Source organism: Lithobates pipiens, unplaced genomic scaffold (assembly GCF_037356315.1).
Source record: "Lithobates pipiens isolate NorthernLeopardFrog02 unplaced genomic scaffold, aLitPip1_a1.2 Scaffold_18, whole genome shotgun sequence".
Classification (NCBI taxonomy): domain Eukaryota; kingdom Metazoa; phylum Chordata; class Amphibia; order Anura; family Ranidae; genus Lithobates; species Lithobates pipiens.
The window spans coordinates 624,598,471-624,615,418 of NW_027507758.1; positions in this window are offsets into that span (position 1 = coordinate 624,598,471).

The window sequence follows — 16,948 nt, forward strand, 5'->3', positions numbered from 1 at the left end:
AAGGAATGGAGGAATTGGACTGAATAATCGCTCTACCAAATTCCACCGTGGACAACCTAGCGGAGTCCACTTTGTAATGGGATATAAAAGTACTTTTTGAAGACCATGTGGCTGCCTTGCAGATGGTTTCGGAGGAGACTTTGCAGAAGGCTGCCCAGGAGGTTGCCATTGCCCTTGTAGAGTGCGCCTTTAAGCCCTCAGGTATCTGAGCTTGATTAGAGGAGTAGGATTTCTTTATGATTTTTACAAGCCATGCTGCGATGGTGCGGGAAGTAGCTGCCTGTCCTCTTCTGGAGCCATGAGGGATGACTAGGAGGTTTTCCACTTTCCTGAAGTCATTGGTCTTCGAGAGGTAGGCCAGTAAGTTAGATTTTACATCCAGTGGATGAGGGCCGCCCTGCTCTGTAGAAAGAGTGGGAAGGCATATTTCCTGATTAAAATGAAAGGAGGAAGCCACTTTGGGGACGAAGCGGTCTGAAGGTTTCAGAACTACCTTGTCTGGGTAGATGGTAAGGTATGGTTCCTTTGCCATTAGTGCATGCATTTCCGACACCCTCTTGGCTGATGTAATCGCTATCAGAAAGGTGATTTTGAGGGTCAGATTCCAAAGGGAAGCTTTTTCAACTGGAAAGAATGGGTCATGGGATAGGAAGTCCAGTACTATCGAAAGATCCCAAGTTGGAAATGAGGGCTTTCTGGGAGGTCTCAATCTTAGACAAGCCTTCTGGAATTGAGAAATAAGAGGTTCTTGAGCCCATTTCACCCCCGTAATGGCAGATAGAGCTGATACTTGTACTTTCAAGGTGCTTGAACCAAGACCTTTGTCAAGACCTAGCTGAAGGAACTCTAGGACCTGAGCAACTGTAGGGGATGAAGGGTCCCAGGCTTGTTGTTGTGCGACCGAGAGGAACTTATCCCAGATTCTCTTGTAAGTGTTATTAGTGGTAAACCTTCTGGCTTGGAGAAGGGTGTTTATCACTTTGTGGGAACATCCGTGAGCTATGAACCTAGCCCTTTCAGTCTCCATGCTGTTAGGTGTAACTTCTCTGGGCATGGATGGAGGAATTGACCTTGAGAGAGTAGATCCGCTGTCACAGGAAGCGGCAATGGTTCTGCTGTGCTCAATTGGAGTAGGGTCGTGAACCACGGCCTCCTCGGCCAAAAAGGCAGGACTGCTAAAACTGTGGCACTTGATTTCCTGAGTCTGAGTAGAAGCCTCGATATGATTGGAGTTGGTGGAAACACGTAACCTAGGTGGAAATTCCAGTTGTGTTGTAAACAATCCGTGCCTTCCGCCGAAGGAAAGGGAACTCTCGCCAGGTACCTCTGACACTTTGCGTTGTTTGGAGTTGCTGCCAGATCGATATCCGTAACCCCCCAAGTCTTCGTTATCAGAGAGAAGGCCTGACTGCTTAGGGCCCATTCGTGGTTGGATACGAACTGTCGACTAAAGGTGTCTGCTATCTGATTCTGGACACCTGGTACGTATGTTGCCCTGAGACTGGTTAAATTCAGTTGCGCCCATTGGAAGACTGGTTGGACTTCTTGCAACATGGAGCGACTCCTGGTGCCTCCTTGCCTGATGATATAGGCCACAGCCACTCGATTGTCCATCTTTAGTAGGACATCTTTTCCCTCCAGAAATGGGCTGAAGGCTAGTAGTGCCTGGAATGCTGCTTTCATCTCCAATAAGTTGGAAACCACATCGTGTGTCCTGAATGGCCAACAACCTTGGGCTGCGTGGTGACGATAGTGTGCCCCCCATCCTTCCATGCTGGCATCCGAGGTGATTACTTCTTGAGAGAGAAGGACTAAGCGTTTGCACCTCTTCAGATTGTGTGGTTTTGTCCACCATGATAGTGATTGCTTCACCTCTTCCCGGATCACTATCGGCTGGGTCATTGACACGCCGTTCCATTGTTTGAGGAATGATATTTGAAGAGGCCTGGCATTCCACTGGGCCCATTGTACCATTGGGATAGTCGCCGAGAATGACCCTAAAATACTGAGACATTCCCTGGCGGGGATGGTAGTGGCCACCAGTAACCTCTTTACTTTCCGGATTAGGATGGGAACTTTCTCCTCCGGGAGTTCTACTGTATTGAGTCGGGTATCCAGCTCTGCCCCCAGAAAAATCATTCGCTGTGTGGGATTTAGACTGCTCTTCCCCCAATTTATCAGCCACCCAAATTTTTGCAGGGTGGAAATTAGGATTGCGCGGTGAAGTAGGAGGGAATCTCAGTTGTCGGCCTGGAGAAGGATATCGTCTAGGTAGTGGTGCACCCTCAGGCCTTGCTCCCTTAATAGGGCAATTACTGGCAGTAACACTTTTGTAAATGTTCTTGGAGCAGTGGATATTCCGAACGGAAGACTTTGGAATTGGAAATGTTGATGACCTACAACAAAACAGAGAAATTTCTGAAATGAGGTGTGAATGGGAACGTGCAGGTAGGCGTCTTGTAAATCGATGGAGAGCATCCAATCTCCTATGTTGATGGCCTGGAGGATTGTCTGCAGACTCTCCATTTTGAATGCCTCCACCAGGATTCGGTGATTGAGTTTCTTTAAGTCCATGACAGGACGTAAGTCTCCTGTCTTCTTTTTTTATCAGAAATAGAGGAGAATAGAATCCTCTCCCTCTCTGTGGTAGAGGAACTTCCCTTATAGCTTGCTTCTGGATTAGGTCCTGAACATATCCGTTCAGTAGTACTCTCTTTTGGTGAGATGATGGTATCCTCGTTATTCGGAAATGGTCCCTTGGGTGCTTTCGGAACCTCCATCTGTGTCCGAATTGGACAGTCGCCACTGCCCATGGATCCTTTATTGTCCCCGCCCATACCTGCTTGAACAACCTTAGCCTGGCTCCTACTACAGCTGGTTGGGCGGGCGCACCTTCAAAAAGACTTTTGATCCCCTGAAGTAGGGGTCTTGGCTTTCTGGAGCTTGAGGAAGGATGATTGAGGGTTCTTCCAGTTTCTCCTGTACTCCTTGCCAGGTCTATAGGATCTTGCCTCCCTATATTTGTCTGGGAGGTTACGTCTGGGGGCTGACGGTCTTTGCTGCTTAGATCTTCTATCTGAAGGGATCAGACCCGATTTTCCCCCGGTAACTTTAGAAATCGCAGAATCTAGCTTTTCTCCAAAGAGATTTGCTCCGTCAAAGGGAATCTTGCACCAGTTTGTCTTCGAGGATGGGTCTGCAGACCAGGGTTTCAGCCAAAGTGCCCTTCTGGCCATTACTGAGCTCAGCATTGCTCTAGATGTAGATTTAATTATATCTACAGAGGCTTCTGCGACAAAGTCGCCTGCGAGAGATAGTTCCTGTAGGGCTGAGATTACCTTCTCTTGTTCCCCTCCTTCTGACACCAGTCTCTCGGTATTGGCGGACCAGTTGGAAATGGCTCTACCCACAGCTGCTAGGGCCACAGCTGGTCTGCATGCGCCTCCTGCTGATAGGTAAGATCTTTTCAGATCTAGGTCAATTTTCCTATCTAGTACATCTTTAAATGTAACCGCATCTTCAATTGGAAGTGTCACATGTCTGGCAAGACGCATCAGAGAAGAATCCACCACTGGCGGGGTCACTAATGGAGTGACACTAGGCTCCTTCAGGGGATAAAGTTTTGCTAACCTGTTAGTTAGACTGATCTTCTTATCCGGCTTTTGCCATTCCTCTTTAATCAGATCCTCTAGTTCCTCAATAAAAGGGAAGGTCTCAGGATCTTTCTTGAGATTTGGAAAATATTTCCTCAGCTTCTGAGGAGTTTGTTTTTCTTCCACCCAATTGATCGCTTCCTTCACTGATTTAATGAAGGGTTCAACTAGTGCAAAGTCGAAGCCGTTAGGCCGCGTACACACGGGCGGACTGTTCGCCCAACTTTGTCCGTCCAACAGTTTCGGCAAACAGTCCGCTCAAAATTAGCATGGACGGACATGGCCACACACGACGAACGAACAGTTTGCTGAAACCGTGCGCGATGACGTGAACGGCACGTACGACGGGACGAAAAATACGACGTCCTATACACTGCATTATAGCTTTCGGCGTGAAAATCCTTTCTGAGCATGCGCGCAACTTTGTTTGACGAACAAGCCTACACACGAGCGGGCTGTTCGCTGAAACAAGGTTTCAGCGGACAGTTTTTCGGAAATTCCGAAAAACCTTGTCCGTCCAACTGTCCGCTGAAACTGTCCGCTGAAAGCCCACACACGAGCGGACTGTCCGCCCAAACACTGTTCAGCGGACAAAGTTGGGCGAACAGTCCGCCCGTGTGTATGCGGCCTTAGAGGCGTCAATGTCCTCATTATCTGACAAAGGATCTGACATCCTTGAAGTGGAGGGAACAGCAGATGTGGTGCCTTGCAAAGGTCTGCTAGTTTCCGGCCCTGCGATTTGGAGGGGCAATTCAGTAGCTGGAGTACTAGGATCTAATTCCCTGTCTTTTGTTGCTTCATTGAAGCATGAACGACAGGCCAGTTTATCTGGGAGTGCTATTGCGCCACAAACCCAGCATGAGTTTCCAGAGGGATGGAGACTTTGAGCGCGAGAAGAGTGTCTGCTAGTAGGGGATCTTCTGTGGTAGGAGTGTCCATGTCGGGAGTAGGACCTTGATGGCCTCCTCCTGTGATCTCCGCTCTCTCTGCGCCTTGAGCGGCTTCTGCTATGGTCTCGGTCCCGTCTATGACTTGAGCGGCTTCTTCTTGAGCGCCTTGAGTGCGACGATCTGGATGACCTGATAGGGCTGTGCAATTTAGACAGCGTTAGTGACAGGCTCTCTTTTTCCTCTTCGTACTTACCAAGTTGACCCCACTTACCTAATAGGCTGGCGATGGTCTGCTGGGGCAGCGGCCTCCATGAAGAGTGAATCCTAAAAACGAACGGAAATCAGTGTGCAAAGATAGGTAGGGAGATATGCCAGTTGCAGAAAAATAACTTTAGAAACGAAGAGACTGACCTGAGATCCGAAGGGAACAATATGTAAGAAACGATCGGAATGACGAAGACGATCTTGGTCGTGAAGCAGCAGCCACGGTACACAAAGCGAAAATGCCATTTTTAAACCCCGCGCTAATGCCGTCGTAACGCCGACGTCATCCCGCAAATGCGCAGAAATGTCCCACGACGTTCGACTCCATTTTGGAAAGTGGCGAACCGGCAATACAACGAGGCACTGAACGCCAGCGCATGCGCAGAGGAGTTCAAACATCGGCGCCCGAGGAGCGAGGTTCTACAGAGCTTGACAGGAAAGGAACAGAAAATACCTAGAAAGCACAGGTTAGAGGCCGCTGCATAATAAATCTGTTTTAAGATTTGTAAAGATAAATAACGATACCCCTGAGACCAACAGAGTGGGGATTCCTCCATTAAGCTCATTTAGAGGCTGTACAGGTAGGACTTCCACCCAGGAGAGGCTTGAACCTGGCTGGGGCGATAGCGGTAAGGGGTGATGTCCGGTCTTCTCAGGTGAGGGAAAAAAAGGAGAATGCTGAAGCAGGGGCCCTCTCAAGATTTAATAGTTAAACGGTCCTATCAGGTTGCGGGAGCAGAGCCACAACCCCATAGGTGTATGCTGCCATGATGCGACAGGAAACCTATTTTCATGGCCTGTATTATTAGAGGGGGGAGGGTATACTTATTTTCATGGCCTGTATTATTAGAAGGGGGAGGGGATACTTATTTTCATGGCCTGTATTATTAGAGGGGGGAGGGGATACCTATTTTCATGGCCTGTATTATTAGAGGGGGGAGGGGATACCTATTTTCATGGCCTGTATTATTAGAGGGGGGAGGGGATACCTATTTTCATGGCCTGTATTATTAGAGGGGGGAGGGGATACCTATTTTCATGGTCTGTATTATTAAGGGAAGGGGATACCTATTTTCATGGTCTGTATTATTAGAGGGGGAGGGGATACCTATTTTCATGGTCTGTATTATTAGAGGGGGGAGGGGATACCTATTTTCATGGTCTGTATTATTAGAGGGGGGAGGGGATACCTATTTTCATGGTCTGTATTATTAGAGGGGGGAGGGGATACCTATTTTCATGGTCTGTATTATTAGAGGGGGGAGGGGATACCTATTTTCATGGTCTGTATTATTAGAGGGAGGAGGGGATACCTATTTTCATGGTCTGTATTATTAGAGGGGGGGGGATACCTATTTTCATGGTCTGTATTATTAGAGGGGTACTGCGTGACTCCTCCCACCATCGCGTGACTCCTCCCACCATCGCGTGACTCCTCCCACCATCCCGGGACTCCTCCCACCATCACATGACTCCCACATCCTGTGACTCCTCCCACCATCCTGTGACTCCTCCCACCATCACGGGACTTCCACATCCCATGACTCCTCCCACCATCCCGTGACTCCTCCTCCTCCCGTGACTCCTCCGGCCATCCAGGGACTCCTCCCACATCCCATGACTCCTCCCACCACTGTGTGACTCCTCCCACCACCCCGTGACTCCGCCCACCATCCCGTGACTCCCACATCCCGTGACTCCTCCCACCATTGCGTGACTCCTCCCACCATCCCGTGACTCCTCCGGCCATCCAGTGACTCCTCCCACATCCCATGACTCCTCCCACCACCCCGTGACTCCGCCCACCATCATGTGACTCCCACATCCCGTGACTCCTCCCACCAACCCGTGACTCCTCCCACCACTCTGTGACTCCTCCCGCTATCCCGTGACTCCTCCCACATCCAGTGACTCCTCTCACCACTGTGTGACTCCTCCCACCACCGTGTGACTCCTCCCACCACCGCGTGACTCCTCCCACCGCCACCGCGTGACTCCTCCCACCGCCATCGCGTGACTCCTCCCACCGCGTGACTCCTCCCACCATCCCATGACTCCTCCCACCATCCCGTGACTCCTCCCACATCCCATGACTCCTCCCATCACCCCGTGACTCCGCCCACCATCATGTGACTCCCACATCCCGTGACTCCTTCCACCACCACCCCGTGACTCCGCCCACCATCATGTGACTCCCACATCCCGTGACTCCTCCCACCACTGTGTGACTCCTCCCACCACCCCGTGACTCCCACATCCCGTGACTCCTCCGGCCATCCAGTGACTCCTCCCACATCCCATGACTCCTCCCACCACTGTGTGACTCCTCCCACCATCGCGTGACTCCTCCCTCCGCGTGACTCCTCCCACCACCCATGACTCCTCCCACCACTGTGTGACTCCTCCCACCACTGTGTGATTCCTCCCGCCATCCCGTGACTCCTCCCACCATCCTGTGACTTCTCCCACCATCCAGTGACTCCTCCCACATCCCGTGACTCCTCCCACCACTGTGTGATTCCTTCCACCATCCCGTGACTCCTCCCACCATCGCGTGACTCCTCCCACCACTGTGTAACTCCATCCACTTGCAGTAGGATCTTTAAAATGGAGGATGGAGGTAGCATAGCGGAGGAGAAAATTGTTGTTGTTTTTTTTCTTTTTTTATGTGGCTCTGCCGCAGCCACCAGTCTATGTGTGGCTAAATGATTATCCCATTGGAGGTAATGACAGGGTGGCTAATGGCCTGTATTATTAGAGGGGGAGGGGATACCTATTTTCATGGTCTGTATTATTAGAGGGGGGGAGGGAATACCTATTTTCATGGTCTGTATTATTAGAGGGGGGGAGGGAATACCTATTTTCATGGTCTGTATTATTAGAGGGGGGAGGGGATACCTATTTTCATGGCCTGTATTATTAGAGGGGGAGGGGATACCTATTTTCATGGTCTGTATTATTAGAGGGGGGGGAGGGAATACCTATTTTCATGGCCTGTATTATTAGAGGGGGGGGAGGGGACACCTATTTTCATGGTCTGTATTATTAGAGGGGGGGGGATACCTATTTTCATGGTCTGTATTATTAGAGGGGTACTGCGTGACTCCTCCCACCACCGTGTGACTCCTCCCACCATCGCGTGACTCCTCCAACCATCCCGGGACTCCTCTCACCATCACATGACTCCCACATCCTGTGACTCCTCCCAACATCGCGTGACTCCTCCCACCATCCCTTGACTCCTTCCACCATTGTGTGACTCCTCCCACCATCCCGTGACTCCTCCCACCACTGTGTGACTCCTCCCACCATCACGGGACTTCCACATCCCATGACTCCTCCCACCATCCCGTGACTCCTCCTCCCGCCATCCCGTGACTCCTCCGGCCATCCAGTGACTCCTCCCACATCCCATGACCCCTCCCACCACCCTGTGACTCCTCCCACCACCCCGTGACTCCGCCCGCCATCATGTTACTCCCACATCCCGTGACTCCTCCCACCATCCCGTGACTCCTCCCACCATCCCGTGACTCCTCCCGCCATCCCGTGACTCCTCCCACCACCGTGTGACTCCTCCCACCGCCATCGCGTGACTCCTCCCACCGCCATCGCGTGACTCCTCCCACCATCGCGTGGCTCCTCCCACCATCACATGACTCACACATCATGTGACTCCTCCCACCATCCCATGACTCCTCCCACCATCCCTTGACTCCTTCCACCGTTGTGTGACTCCTCCCTCCATCATGTGACTCCTCCCACCATCGCGTGACCCCTCCCCCATCCCGTGACTCCTCCCACCACTGTGTGACTCCTCCCACCATCACAGGACTTCCACATCCCGTGACTCCTCCCACCTTCCCGTGACTCCTCCTCCCGCCATCCTGTGACTCCTCCGGCCATCCAGTGACTCCTCTCACATCCTATGACTCCTCCCACCACTGTGTGACTCCTCCCACCACCCCGTGACTCCGCCCACCATCATGTGACTCCCACATCCCCTGACTCCTCCCACCTTCGCGTGACTCCTCCCACCACTGTGTGACTCCTCCCACATCCAGTGACTCTTCCCACCACTGTGTGACTCCTCCGACCATCCCGCGACTCCTCCCACCACCATCGCGTGACTCCTCCCACCACCCCGTAACTCCTCCCACTACTGTGTGACTCCTCCCACCATCACGGGACTCCCACATCCCGTGACTCCTCCCACGATTGTGTGACTCCTCCCACCATCCCGTGACTCCTCCCACCACTGTGTGACTCCTCCCGCCATCCCGTGACTCCTCCCACATCTAGTGACTCCTCCCACCACCCCGTGACTCCTCTCACCACCAATCGCGTGACTCCTCCCACCATCCCGTGACTCCTCCCACCATCCCGTGACTCCTCCCACCACCCCATGACTCCTCCCACCACTGTGTGACTCCTCCCACCACCCCGTAACTCCTCCCACCACCCCATGACTCCTCCCACCATCACGTGACTCCCACCATTGTGTGACTCCTCCCACCATCCCGTGACTCCTCTCACAATCCCGTGACTCCTTCCACCATTGTGGGACTCCTTCCACCATCGCGTGACTCCTTCCACCATCCCGTGAGTCCTCCCACCACTGTGTGACTCCTCCCACCATCACGGGACTCACACATCCCGTGACTCCTCCCACCATTGTGTGACCCCTCCCACCACCCCGTAACTCCTCCCACCACTGTGTGACTCCTCCCTCCATCACGGGACTACCACATCCCGTGACTCCTCCCACCATCCCGTGACTCCTCCCACCACTGTGTGATTCCTCCCACCATCGCGTGACTCCTCCCACCACTGTGTGACTCCATCCACTTGCAGTGGGATCTTTAAAATGGAGGATGGAGGTAGGATAGCGGAGGAGAAAATTGTTGTTTTTTTTTTTTTTATGTGGCTCTGCCGCAGCCACCAGTCTATGTGTGGCTAAATGATTATCCCATTAGAGGTAATGACAGGGTGGCTAATGGCCTGTATTATTAGAGGGGGGAGGGGATACCTATTTTCATGGCCTGTATTATTAGAGGGGGGAGGGGATACCTATTTTCATGGCCTGTATTATTAGAGGGGGGAGGGGATACCTATTTTCATGGCCTGTATTATTAGCGGGGGGAGGGGATACCTATTTTCATGGTCTGTATTATTAGAGGGGGGAGGGGATACCTATTTTCATGGTCTATATTATTAGAGGGGGACTGCATACTCCTCCCACCACCATGTGACTCCTCCCACCATTGCGTGACCCCTCCCACCATCGCGTGACTCCTCCCACCATCGCGTGACTCCTCCCACCATCCCTTGACTCCTTCCACCGTTGTGTGACTCCTCCCACCATCATGTGACTCCCACATCCCGTGAATCCCCCACCATTGTATGACTCCTCCCACAATCCCGTGACTCCTCCCACACCGTCTGACCCCTCCCACTATCGTGTGACTCCTCCCACCATCCAGTGACTCCTCCCACCACTGTGTGACTCCTCCCACCATCATGGGACTCCCACATCCGGCGACTCCGCCCACCATTGTGTGACTCCTCCCACCATCCCGTGACTACTCCCACATCCCGTGACTCCGCCCACCATCCCGTGACTCCTCCCACCATCCCGTGACTCCCCCCACCATCGCATGACTCCTCCCACCATCCCCTGACTCCTCCCACCCCCGCATGACTCCACCCACCATCCCATAACTCCTCCCACCGTCGTGTGACTCCTCCATGATGCTGATTGTTCGTACTTACGGTGGCCATTTTCTTGTAGACCGGAACAGGAAGTTCCATGGCGGCCATTTTTGGTAAGGTATGTCGCCAGAAATATACCAGCATTCATTGAATTGGAGGTATATCAAGCTAAATTACACCAAGCTCAGGTTCCTGTTGCGGTCTACAAGAAAATGGCCACCGTAAGTACGAACAATCAGCATAAAAACACAACTCCTTTCTCTCTATTCATTTCCCTGAAGAAGTCACGTGACGGTGACGAATGCGCAAGGAAGGAAGTGAGAGAGACAATAGGAAGGACATTGGAACGCACCGTTCGTTACTCTGCTTGTTGCTCTATTACTGCAGTTTTTATTCACTCAGAATGTGAGTACCCTGTCACTATACTTAAATAAAATTCAATTGGTTGAAACTACTACACTATGGGACATTATCTCTTTATCTTGTGAGGCATACCTATCCCAGGAACAGGAGCCAGTTATCCACCTATACTATTAAGGCTGTAACCTCACAGCCGTGAGGTAAGGGTACATCTATCCACGTATTGGATAAATAGGAGGATTGAGTCACTGCACATGTATGCCTGCATGGATCACTGAAGTTCAAAGCTAGTGCTTCCCCTTAGAACACAGCACGTCCACAGGACTGAATATCCCAGACTGATTACCAGCACCTTATTTTTATGTGTTTATCATTTCACCTGTGTTGTAACTTTTTTTTTTTGCTGCTAGCACTATTTGCACTTTATAAACACCGCATGGAACATGCATTTTGTTATATTGGATTGATTGATATCTGTGTTTTTCCACTTGGCATGTCACATGGGATTGTGCTTATGTGATTATTCTCACTGTACACTTTTAGTCATATATTTTGGACTATCACCTTAAGTTATATATTTATTTATTGTCAGCATATTTTATTGCAGTTTTACACAGCACCCACGATTTATATGTCTATTGTTTCAGGCATTCATTCATTACTGTGAGTTTTTATTTGTATGGCACTCTATCAGAATCTATATTTGATTGCCACTCTCTAACATTTATTTTAGTTTAGCACGTACCGAACAAGGATTTGTGCACACCCAGACACATAATTTTACACTAGCACTTTTTGACCTTTACCCTTTTATCCTGTACCTGCATACTCATCTGTTCCCCTTCCCCCTTCCTGCCCTTTCTTCCCCTTCCCCTTTTTATTTTCTCCTTCCCTCTCTTTCTCCCCCCTTTCCCCCCCCCTCCTCTCCCCTCCTTCCTTGTATTCCCCCATTTGCGCAACACTAAAACCACTTAATCGACATTGAAGTAGTACGTTCAGGCGTTCTAGGAGCATAAATGACACATCTCATTTCATTCCTACCTATCACACTTTTGAAGGTCCTGGACCACCAGGACAGTGAAATTACCCACAAAATGACCCCATTTTGGAAAGCAAACACCCCAACGTATATTCTATGAGACATGGGCTGCAAATAGGTACTGGGGTACTCTGATGGGCTGGAGATAGGTACTCTGATGGCCTGGTGACTGGTATTTGGGTACTCTGAAGGGCAGTGACAGGTACCCATATGGACTGTGACAGGTACTCGGGTACTGAGATGAACTGTGACAGATACTCAGATGCACAGTGACAGGTACTCGGGTACTCAGATGCACTGTGACAGGTACTCGGGTACTCAGATGCACTGTGACAGCTACTCGGGTACTCTGATGGGCTGTGACAGCTACTGGGGTACTCTGATGGGCTGTGACAGCTACTGGGGTACTCTGATGGGCTGTGGCAGGTACTCGGGTACTTTGATGGGCTGTGACAGGTACTCGGGTACACTGCTGAACCGTGACAGATACTCGGGTACACTGTTGAACCGTGACAGATACTCGGGTACCATGATGGACTGTGACAGGTACTCGGGTACTCTGATGGACTGTGACAGGTACTCAGGTACTCTGATGGACTGTGACAGGTACTCGGGTACTCTGATGTGCCGTGACAGGTACTCGGGTACCCTGATGTGCCGTGACAGGTACTTGGGTACCCTGATGTGCCGTGACGGGTACTCTGATGTGCCGTGACAGGTACTCGGGTACTCTGATGGGCCGTGACAGGTACTCGGGTACTCTGATGGGCCGTGACAGGTACTCGGGTACTCTGATGGGCCGTGACAGGTACTCGGGTACTCTGATGGGCCGTGACAGGTACTCGGGTACTCTGATGGGCCGTGACAGGTACTCGGGTACCCTGATGGGCCGTGACAGGTATTCGGGTACTCTGATGGGCTGTGACAGGTACTCGGGTACTCTGATGGGCTGTGACAGGTACTCGGGTACTTTGATGGGCTGTGACAGGTACTCGGGTACACTGTTGAACCATGACAGATACTTGGGTACCATGATGGACTGTGACAGGTACTCGGGTGCCCTGATGGACTGTGACAGGTACTCGGGTACTCTGATGGACAATAGGTGCGCCATCTGGCCGTCATTTGACGGCCGGCAGTCAGCATCTAGTTAAGGGGAGAGTAGACCATTTGGAGCAGTGGTCCTTCATCTGCATAACTATGGGGCAGAGGTTTAATTGTTGAAACGATTGGGGGTCCCTCATTACTCTAATACCCAGGTAAGTGAACTCCTCAACCCACCTCCAGCGCTAGCTGAGTTGCAGCATTCTTAGCCTGCGCATCCACCGGAAAGAGCACCGATTTGGTCCAATTTATGCATATCCCCGAGAACCTGCCAAACTCATCAAATAACTCCAGGGCAGCTTGTAACGATGACTCCGCATCCTGCAGATACAGCAGGGCATCGTCCGCATACAAAGAGATTTTCTCCTCCAGAGGGCCCACCCTAAGTCCGACAATTCGTTCGGACTTTCTAACCAACGCCGCCAGCGGCTGAAAAGCCAAAGCAAATAGACTAGGAGACAGCGGGCAGCCCTGGCGGGTGCCCCATGGAGGAGAAAAGCCTCCGTGAGGGAATTGTTCACCCTAATCCGTGCTCTCGGGGATCGATACAGCAGACTCAGCCAGTGAAGGAACTTGGGTCCCAGCCCAAATTTTTCCAATACCTTCCATAGATACCTCCACTCTATGGAGTCAAAAGCCTTTTCTGCGTCCAGAGAGGCTATGACTCTCGTACCTCCATTGTCATGTCGAGCAATCAGATTCAGGAACAGCCGGCGGATATTGACATCAGTGCCCTTGCCTGACATAAAGCCAGTTTGATCCACATGCACCAAATCCTCAATTACATTGCGCAGTCTAAGGGCTAAAATTTTTGCCAACAACTTAGCATCTGCGTTAATCAAGGAGATGGGCCTGTAAGATGCACATTCCTCCGGATCCTTACCGGGCTTGGGCACCAATATCACCACCGCATCAGCCAGTGAATTTAAAAGACGTGAATTTAAGGGCTAAGTACTCCTGATACAGAGTAAAATTCAATGGGTATGCCATCAGGCCCCAGGGCTTTCCCTGACTGCATAGACCCCATCGCTGTCTGCACCTCCTCCAGGGTGATATCTCTGTCCAGCTCAGCCCGTTTGAGCAGATCCAATACAGGGAACTCAATCTGGTCTAAATATTGAGATAGGTGAGAATCATCATAGGTCACCCTAGAGGAGTACAGAGCCCGATAAAACTCAAGAAATCTCTTCTCAATATCAGTGGGCGATGTCAGGACCCTGCCCATCTGGTCCTTCACCCTTGCGACATGGGTCATGCTGCGCTGGCCCTTGGCCAACCATGCCAGCAGCCTCCCATTTTTGTCCCCAAACTCAAACACCCTTTGGGCACTTTCAACCATGGATTTGTGGGTAAGGTCTATTCTAATTAACGAGAGGTGCCTTAGGGCAGCCTGCCAGGCCTCATATTGAGTCCTCTCAGGGTGACACATATACTCGGCCTCCCGCAACCTGGCCTGCTCCTCCGCCGCTCCCCAGACTGCCCAGCCTGTCTTTTCCTCATAGATATTCGGACCATGTATTCCCCTCTGAGCCAAGCTTTGAATGCATCCCAGACAATTAAGGGGTTAGCTGAGTCTCTATTAGTAAGCCATTTGGATCTCTGGATCCATCACCCAAAATCTGGACAGACGCTAAATCCTCTCCTCTCCCCCCCCCAGAGAGCCGAATCCCCGCCGACACCGGAGCATGGTCCGATATGCCTCGTGAGAGGATCTCAGCAGAGGTCACCCTATGGAGCAAACTCGAAGAGGCAAAAGCCAAATCAATCCGGGACATGGTCCGGTGTGTGGCGGATAAACATGTAAACTCCCTGTCAGAGGGGTGGAAATGGCGCCAAAGGTCTGACAGGCCAAAGACCGAGGCCCAGCGGGCGAGATCATCCCGCTGAGGGGCCGAGGCCTGGAGCCTGTCCATATCACCATTCATCACCATGTTGAAATCACCAACAATAAGAACATTATCCACATTATACATAGTGATCTTTTGCATTAGGTCATGTAACACTCTTATATCGGCCGGAGGGGGCAGATAAATACCCACCAAGACCACAGGGACCCCCATAAGGAGAGCATGGAGAAGGACATATCGGCCTCCAGGATCAGTCTTGACATCCAACAACTGGAAAGGCAGTGCCCGATGAATCAGCACACTGACTCCCCTTGCATAGTTGGAGTATGTAGCAGGGTAGTGCGCTCCTATCCACGCCCTCCTCACGCCAAGTACCCGGGAACCCACCAGGTGGGTCCCCTGCAGAAAGCACACCTGCGGCCGCAGTCTGCGGAGATAATTGAGGACCAGCGACCTCTTAACCGCCGAGTTGAGCCCCTGCACATTCCATGAAACCACTAGACACTGCCATTGCTCCATGATCCAATCAATGTGCGAGGGGTCACCCCAGCGGCCTCCTCACGGGCGTCGGCCCTGTGCGCCACCACCCCTGGGCTCCCCAGGCCGCCCCTCCACACCCAGCCGAGGATAATGAACAATAACCCTCCATCCTTTCCCAAAGACCAACCACAGTATAACAGTACAAAACAAACAAGAAAACTATAAAACCACCAAACATGGGCAGCAACGGCCGCCCCCCACCCCCCACCCCGTGCATCCTAAAAAGAACCAAGGAGCACTTAGCACCCAAAACCCCCAACATTTAGATAACAGTAACCTAGGTTAAGGTTGTGTACCCGGGATGGGGCATCAGTCCATAGTCACTGAGCCAATAAAGTTATGCTAAAATAAAGAAAAGAAAAAAAAATACAACAAAAACAGACTACGTCCAGAGCTCGTGGAGTAAAGAAGCAGCCTTACGGCTGAAACAACTTCTGTCTTAGGTAGGAATATCCGCTAAAGTGGGCCGCCGAATACAGAGGGCAGAAGCCCTCAACACCTTCTAAGCCCTTGTACACACGGTCGGAGAATCCGTCGGAATGTGTCCTATCGGACCGTGTCGTCGGATAATCCGACTGTGTGTGGTATGCATTGGACTGATTCCGTCGGACCCAATTTTTCAACATGTTGGAAATATTTCCCCACCAACTGGGCCGATCGGACATACTCCGATCATGTGTAGAGAATTTTGATCGGACCAAGTGCCACGCATGCTCAGATCAAATTCCTACATCAAAGCTATTGGCTACTAGCCTGAATGTAGTCCCATCTTAATGAAATTACGTCATCACGTTCTGAAAGATCACATTTTTTCCCCAACTTTGTCCGACCGTGTGTATGCAACAGTTTCGGACAAGATCCGACGGACAAAATCCGACGAGCAAAATCCGACGGATTTGGTTGTGGAAATCTCCGACCGTGTGTACAGGGGCTAAGAGTTCCCTCATCACAGTTGTAATCACATCCGCGGGGGGGGATGCCCCCCCCACCAAGGAACCTTCTCAGTGTATGTCGCTCCTCCTAGAGAAGAAGGGGAAGGTCATAAGATGGACAGCAAGGCAAAACAGCCGCCAGGGCAGACAGCTCCAACTGCAACAAAAAAAGTTTTTCAAGGATCCATATTGTTAGGTGTGACTACAGCAAGTCACCTATTCATAAGTTATGTTACCGTTTCCCAATTATTATTAGAGTCTTATCTAAGCAAGGAGACACGGAAAACTTCTCAGTATATCTGCTCAGACCGTCGCACTTGCTTACTCTGAGCTTTTATTATCACACACGGCTCTTATATACACAAAGGAAAGACAGACGTTAAAAATGTTAAAACAAAACAATTTCTATAAAAGGCAATGTCTTCTGTGCTTAAAGCTGACGCATTAGTTGACCCTTATGACCTGGTTTCCTCTTTGTGTGTACGTGACTGGATGTGACGGCACCCATCCGGCCTTTAAGAATGATGTCTTTAAAACTACTGAAAACAGACGAGATAAGCATTAATAAGAAATATACTGTCAATCATTTTTTTTATTCTTGTACCTT